The sequence below is a fragment of the Pipistrellus kuhlii genome, unplaced genomic scaffold (genome assembly GCF_014108245.1).
Source record: "Pipistrellus kuhlii isolate mPipKuh1 unplaced genomic scaffold, mPipKuh1.p scaffold_m20_p_1, whole genome shotgun sequence".
Lineage (NCBI taxonomy): Eukaryota > Metazoa > Chordata > Mammalia > Chiroptera > Vespertilionidae > Pipistrellus > Pipistrellus kuhlii.
In genome coordinates this window covers 19,439,214-19,446,782 of record NW_023425404.1, presented here as the reverse complement: position 1 = coordinate 19,446,782, position 7,569 = coordinate 19,439,214, and positions in this window count along the sequence as shown.

Here is a 7,569-nt window from a genome sequence, read left to right as displayed (position 1 = left end):
CCTGCAACCAAGGTATATGCCCTTGACTGGAATCAAACCTGAGACCCCTCAGTCTGCAAGCCAATGCTCTATTCACTGAGCCAAACCAGTTTTGGCTGAAATTTCTTTTGAGGGCCATTTAAAAAAAATTTTTTTTCTCTTTTTCCTTGTTGTTCCCATGCTTTCAGCACAGAGTCAGCCACATGAAGAAAAACCCTGTTCGCTAAGCTGGGGTTTACTTTTCAGATTGCACCAGCCAACAGGGAAGCGGTCAGATGCAGTGGCGGGTGGCTAAGAGAGCCAATTTTTTTAAACTTAAACTTCTTCTAACGCCACTTCTTCAAAATAGATTTGCACAGGTTGTGGTATTTTGTGGAAGAGCCACACCCAAGGGACAAAGAGCCACATGGGGCTCACGAGTCACAGTTTGCCGACCACTGCACTAAGTCATGCCAGCCAAGAAATTCAATAATAACATAGATCCTGACTAGAAAAGCAAACTAAAACTCCAAGGTCTACTCTTAAAGGCTCACAAGAATCCTCAGAAATGCTTGATATATCACAATAAATGTGATCTTTTTAAAGTTATCTGCACCTTAATCAAAAGAGTGTCAATATATTGCAGTACCTAATATAGTATGGAATTCATGACTCTGTAAGGTAAAGCAAGATCCAGGAGTAGCAAAGTATTAAAAAATGTAGCCCTGGCTGGTGTTGTTCAATGGTTAGGGTGTTGGCCAGCACATTGAAGGGTCACAGGTTTGATTCGTAGTCAAGAGCATATACCTGGGGTCAAGGGCATATACCTGGGCTCCAGGTTTGATATTCACCCTGGTTGGGGATGGGGAATGTGTGAGAGAGAAACAATTGATGTGTCTCTATCACATGGTTTCTCTTTCTTCCCCTTCCACTCTAAAAAAAAAAAAAAAAAATCAATGGAAGAAAAGTATCCTTGCCCTAGCAGATTTGGCTCAATGGATAGAGCATTGGATAGGACTGACGGGTTCCAAGTTCCATTCCAGTCAGGGCACATGCCTGAGTTGCAGGCTCGATCCCCAGTAGGAGGCAGCTGATCAATGATTCTTGTCATTGATGTTTTTCTCTCTTTCCTCTAGCTTCCTCTCTGGCATTAATTTTTTTTTAAAAAAATTCTCAGTGAGGATTGACATAAACAAAAGTGAATTAAATAGTGGTGCCAAATTTGAACATGATATAAAATAGATTCTTGACCTCATTGGTTTGGCTCAGTGGATAGAGCCTCAGCATGCGGACTGAAGGGCCCTGGATTTGATTCCAGTCAAGGGCACATGCCCAGATTGTGGGTTCGATCCTTAGTAGGGGGCATGCAGGAGGCAGCCAATCAATGATTCTCTCATCATTGATGTTTCTCTCTTCGTCTCTCTCTCCCCCTTCCTCTCTGAAATCAATACAAATACTTAATAAAATACATTCTTTTTTTTTAAAGATTTTTTTTATTGAGCCCAGCTGGTGTAGCTCAGTGGCTGAGCATTGACCCATGCACCAAGAGGTTGCCTGTTCGATTCTCAGTTAGGGCACATGCCCTTGTTGGGGCTCAAACTCTTGTGGTGGCTGTGCTAGAGGTAGCCGATCAATGTTTCTCTCATTGAAGTTTCTATCTCTCTGTCCCTTTCCTTTCCTCTCTCTTTCAAATCAATAAAGTATTTCTTAAAATGATTTTTTGTTTTAGAGAGAAGGGAGAGGGGGAGAAACATTGATGCTGGCTGCCTCCTGCTTCCCCCGTACTCCCACCGTGGGATCCAGCCCCTGCAATCTGGCCATGTGCCCTGACAGGGAATCGAACCAGCAACCTTTCAAAAGGGTGCATGGGACTATGCCCAACCAACTGAGCCACATGGGCCAGGGCTAAAATAGATTCTTAAAAGGAACACTGGTGCCACATTTGGGTCAGATTAAAAATTTACACAAATTACAACCTATAATCACTTTTTAATTTCACAGAGGCCTTGATAGAGACACAACTGCTTAATTCAAACATTACATGAATATAGTACATGCTCCTTCATACCTGAATTTTATTAACAGCATTTTTACGTTTTTTTAATTTTTTTTTATTTTTATTGAATTGAGAAACATCCATTGGCTGCCTCCTGCACACTTTGTACTGGGTGGAGATCAAGCCCACAACCCTACCATGTGCCCTGACCAGGAATCAAACCGGTGACCTTTTGGTTCATGGGACAATGCTCAACCAACTGAGCCACTCCACTTGGGTATTTTTAAAAAATATATATTTTTATTGATTTTTTACAGAGAGGAAGGGAGAGAGAGCTAGAAACATCGATGAGAGAGAAACATCCACCAGCCGCCTCCTGCACAACCCTCACCGGGGATGTGCCCGCAACCAACGTCCATGCCCCTGACCGGAATCAAACCCGGGACCTTTCAGTCCACAGACCAACGCTCTTACCACTGAGCCAAACTGGTTTCGGCCACTTGGGTATTTTTTAATCTTTTTCTTTTTTAATCCTTACCTGAGAATATTTTCCCATTGATTTTTATAGAGTGGAAGAGAGAAGGAAAGACAGATGCCGATGCAAGAGACACATCAATTGGTTGCCTCCTGCATATGCCTGACCAGGGCCTGCAACAGAGGCACGTGCCCTTGACTGCAGCTGAACCTGGAACCTTTTGGTTCTTCTCACTGAGCAAAACCAGCTAGGGCTTTTACAGGCTGAGATAAAGGATAATACAAATAGAATTTAATTCTGAACTAACACCTCTCATACTAAGAACTTCAAGGATGACTGTGATAAAAATCCCAAAATTTCTCTTGACAACCACCATAAAACTTATTTTAAGCTTTTAGACCAGGATTAGTCAACCTCAGTACTACTGGCATCTTGGGCTGGGCAATTCTTTGTGGGAAGCTAGCCTCTGCGTTGTGAGATGTTTTGTTAGTAAAGTAGTCCTCTACCCACAGAATACCAGTAGCAACTTTCCCTCCACCCCCACCCAGTCTGACAACCAAAAACATCTCCACATTGCCAAATGGCCCCATGGTGAGGGGACCATCTGTGTGATGGTTAACATGTGTCATCTAGACTGGGCCATGGGGTGCCCAGATGTTTGGACCAACACTATTCTGGGTGTGTCTGTGAAGGTGTATTTAGATGAGATTAACATTTGAATCCATAGACAAAGCAGACTACCCTCTCTAAAGTGAGTGGCCTTAATCCAGTAAGTCAAAGGCCTGAACAAAATAAAGACTGACCTTTCTTAGAATAAGGCAGCAATTTTCAACCAGTGTGCCGCAAGAATTTTTATTTTATTTAAAAATATTTTTATGGATTTCAGAGAGAAAGGGAGAGGGTTAAAGACATAGAAGCACCAATGAGAATCATTGTCTACTGCATGCCCCTACTGGGGATTGAGTCTGCAACATGGGCATGTGCACCAACTGGGAACTGAACTGTGACCTTCTGATTCATAGGTCGATGCTCAACCACTGAGCCATGCCAGCCAGGCGCTATAAGAATTTTTTAAAACATGCAATACCTTACTATTTTAGTCGGGGGCAGTGACCTAGTCTCCCTTAGATTGTCAAATAAAAAACAACAGCAACTGCCCTGACTCAGTAGCTCAATTGGATAGAATATCACCCAGAAACGCCAAGATTGCAGGTTCAATCCCAGGTCAGGGCACATACAAGAAGCAACCAGTGAATGGATAAATAAGAGGAACAATAAATCAATGTTTCTGTCTCTCCCTTCCTCTCTCTAAAAATAAATAACTTAAGATGAAAAGACATCAGTCAACACAATAGTTGTCTGGTGAAAGTCAAAATTATATATATATATTTTTTTTTGTCAGATCGGCAAAAAATGTGTACCAAAAAATGTTAGTAATTAGTTTGTGTTCTATGAGAAGAAAGGTTGAAAACTGCTTGAGTAAAGGAGCTTCTGCTTGACTATTAGCTGGGATGTTGGTTTTTTCCCTGCCTTTGTGGGGCTGCTGGCCTTTGAACTGCAAGTACACCATCAACTTTCTTGAGTTTCCAGCTTGCCAAATGTAGATCTTAGGACTTCTCAGCCTTCATTTTTTGGCGATCCAATTCCTTATAATCAATCAATCTCTCATGTGTCAACTTGACTGGATCATGGGGTATTCACACACATACACATTCACTCACTTGCATCCTGTTGGGTTCTCTGAAGAACCCTAATACATCCTGGTTGAGAACCACTGTTTTATATGATTGTTACTGGAGGAGAAGCAGTAGGGAGCAAATAGGAAAGAAAGAAAAAAGCAAAGGTAGTTTCTACACTTCTAGGGAAAGTGTAGATATTACCTTTCTTTCCAGAAATGGTGGATGGATTGTTGTTGCTAAGAACTGGGCTCACTGATACACTTTTGCATCACACATCCAAAATGTTACCTGGCATAGACCACTTACCTTGGCACTAGGAAGGTATTTAGTAGGTACTATTATAAATAAGAACACATTTTATAAGCTGAGATAATAAAAGATGTTTATGATCAAGTCACATTAATTTATTTTTCATAAGATACATCAAACCCACTGTTTTTCTTCATTGAACAGACTGTCCAACTATAGCAGGAAGGGCAGGGAGGTTGGGGGGAGGGCTGTAAGAGATCAACCGAAAGACTTGTATGCATGCATGTAAACATAACCAATGAACACAAAGCACGGGGAGGGGGAGCAGGTGAAGGCATATTCGGGGGGGAGGGGTACAGGAGAAAAAAGGGGGGAGGTTAAGGGGGGAAAAAGGGTGGTTAAGGGGGGAAAAGGGAGACATATGTACTATTATTTGTAATGCTTCAAACAATAAAAAAAATTATAAGAAAAAAAAGAATGTTTCTGAAGCAAACTCACAGAACATACAATGTATTATTGATTTCAGGTTCCTGTATCTTGCTGTGTTACTTGTATTTGAGAATTTCTTCCGTGGGCCTTGTTTCTTGTATAAATGTTTGACATCCAAGTTTCTGTGAAAGTATTTAAGTTGATATCTGATGGTTTTATTTGGCACAAAATAGAAGAGTTGATGACAGTTTATGTCAACTGCACTGAGGCAATTTCTACTAAGTAATCAAGTGCACAGAGACATCCTGAAGCACAGTGGATTCTTCAAGGTCTTGACACCAATCATAGTGTGTGATTCCTTGTATTTAAGACATCCAGGTTTGGGGCTGTGTAATCTCACCTGTTTTCAAAAAGTCCAGCCATACAAACACAGAAGTACAGCATAGAATACTCATTTACAGATTTTACTCTAGACATGGAAAAGTTAAATATAATAAAATGCCACAGAACTACCCTTAGTTTAAAATATACCAAGTCACAGATTATATTATGAAAACTTCAATTACTACAAAAAATCGGTACTTATCAATGATTTCAATTACATCAAGACTATATATGCCTGTGCAAATCAACATTAGTGGAATTATACATTTTCAGGTTCTTTTTCCATGATTTATATGTGTTTCCTTCTGTTTTAAATGAAGTCTTTCCAATACCATTTTAATAGAACATAATGAATTATTGTTATAATTACCACTCCATTTCTTGTCCCCATCTACCTTTTAGATTACTTAGATCAAAAAAATGAAAATATTTTACCATTGCTCTTCTTCTTTTCCTAGGTATAAACAATATGTTTGGAAAAACTTTCAATAAAGCTGAAATTGATGTTTATTTCCCAAAATGAAAAAGGACTAATATCCTTCTTGGTAAAATCTAAAGAAAAATATTAATGATTAAGCTATCGTAGAAAAAGAATACTGGAATATTTGTAAAAAGTAAAAACAGGAATATTGTTAGTTAATTATTGAGTGTTGAATAGTACATGACTGCTTCTAAGATGTTCTAGAATGTATGGGTTGGAATATTTAAGTTACTAGATTCAACTATACTAGTAGAATACATATAGTTTTCTTTATGTGACTGCTTTTTTATCAATAATAATAAGAGCTTAACACAGTTTTAATTCAAATCCTCACAACAGACATGTGAGGTAGCGATAGCTTATATCTATTTTACAGACAGAAAATCAGAGCAAGAAGTAATAATTTCAAAAGATATAATATAAATCAAGAAATTCTTGTTTTCTTATGAGTCAGACTGTACTTATCAGATAGTGAATTCTTATAATATGCTAATAAAGACAATTATTGAAATAGTATGTTTTTCTTCAGGGAAAAACTATTTGTAGAATCTGGAAAAGAAGGAAAATTTCTAACCTAATCCAAGGGGGAAATGTCTGTTTAATATTTGCCTGATACATTGGTTATGGTGCACATACATTTCCAGTTTTTAGTTTGGTAATAATGATGCAAACCATTATGTATGGCTAAAAATTATTAGCTCTATTTTACAGATGATAGTCAAAATTAAAGGCTTTAGCTGAAAGAACTTCCTTTATACAAAGTAAATCTTCTAAGTGAAAAATAATGTCTTTAAAAAATACACTCAGGGCACAGTGTTAAGTCATACCAGTTACTTTAAAAATATGCCTGTTGAACAAATGAAAACAAATTAAGTGGGTCAGTTCCCATACCACCTCCCACTGGTTCTCTAGAACCCAGCTTTGGAGATATTTTAATATTTTTCCACTTCCTAAATCAGAGAGTATCATGAAGACTAAGGAAAGAACATTTGCTTTGAATTCCTAATAAAATAACTATGTGAATAAGAATAAAAATACAGTTAACCACTATTTTCTCAACCCCCACAAATGTAGATATGTTTCTGCTTTAAATTTATGATGTCTATCATGGTCAATCAACCCCAAATAAACTCTTACCATTTCTCCAGACCCTGCTCTGAACTGCTGCCCCACCCCATAACTTATATGTATCCTAATCACATCCTTTAGACACAAACTTTTTGTGTCAAGGACCAATGACTGAGGAAGTAGTAAAGAACAGAGAAAATGTATGAAAACAATGAAAATGAGAAAAATAAAATTTTACTTGAAGATGACTAAGAAATATATCCTAAATAGCCTAAAAGACATGAAAATCAATGTTAATATTTGTGTTCATCTTATAAGATGAAATGTTTGAGGGAAGTATGAATTAGAATAATTACTTAAATGATTTAAATATAACATTTGACAAAGGCCCAGCCTGTGTGGCTCAGTGTTTGAGCATCAACCTACAAACCAGGAGGTCATGGTTTGATTCCCGGTCAAGGCACAAGCCCAGGTTGCCAGCTCAATCCCCAGTGTGAGGTGTGCAGGAGGCAGCTGATCAGTGACTCTCTCTTATCATTCATGTTTCTCTTTCCCTCTCCATTCCTCTCTGAAAAATCAATATATATATATATTGATAAAATTAAAGTTCTGACCCCAAAGGGCGTTTATTTTAACCACTTACAATACAATTGATCCAGGAAGCTTTACTCACTTGTCTAAGGTAGAAACTTCACTCCTTTAGACAATGCCCAATGGTTTTATTCATTCAACCCTCAAGAAAAACTTACCTCTTCATAATTCAGCTAACCTCAATTTACCCAGAGAAATCCTTTGCACCCTTAGAATGAAGTGGATTATTCTTTGAGCTCCTTCCTGACTGAACTCTGAT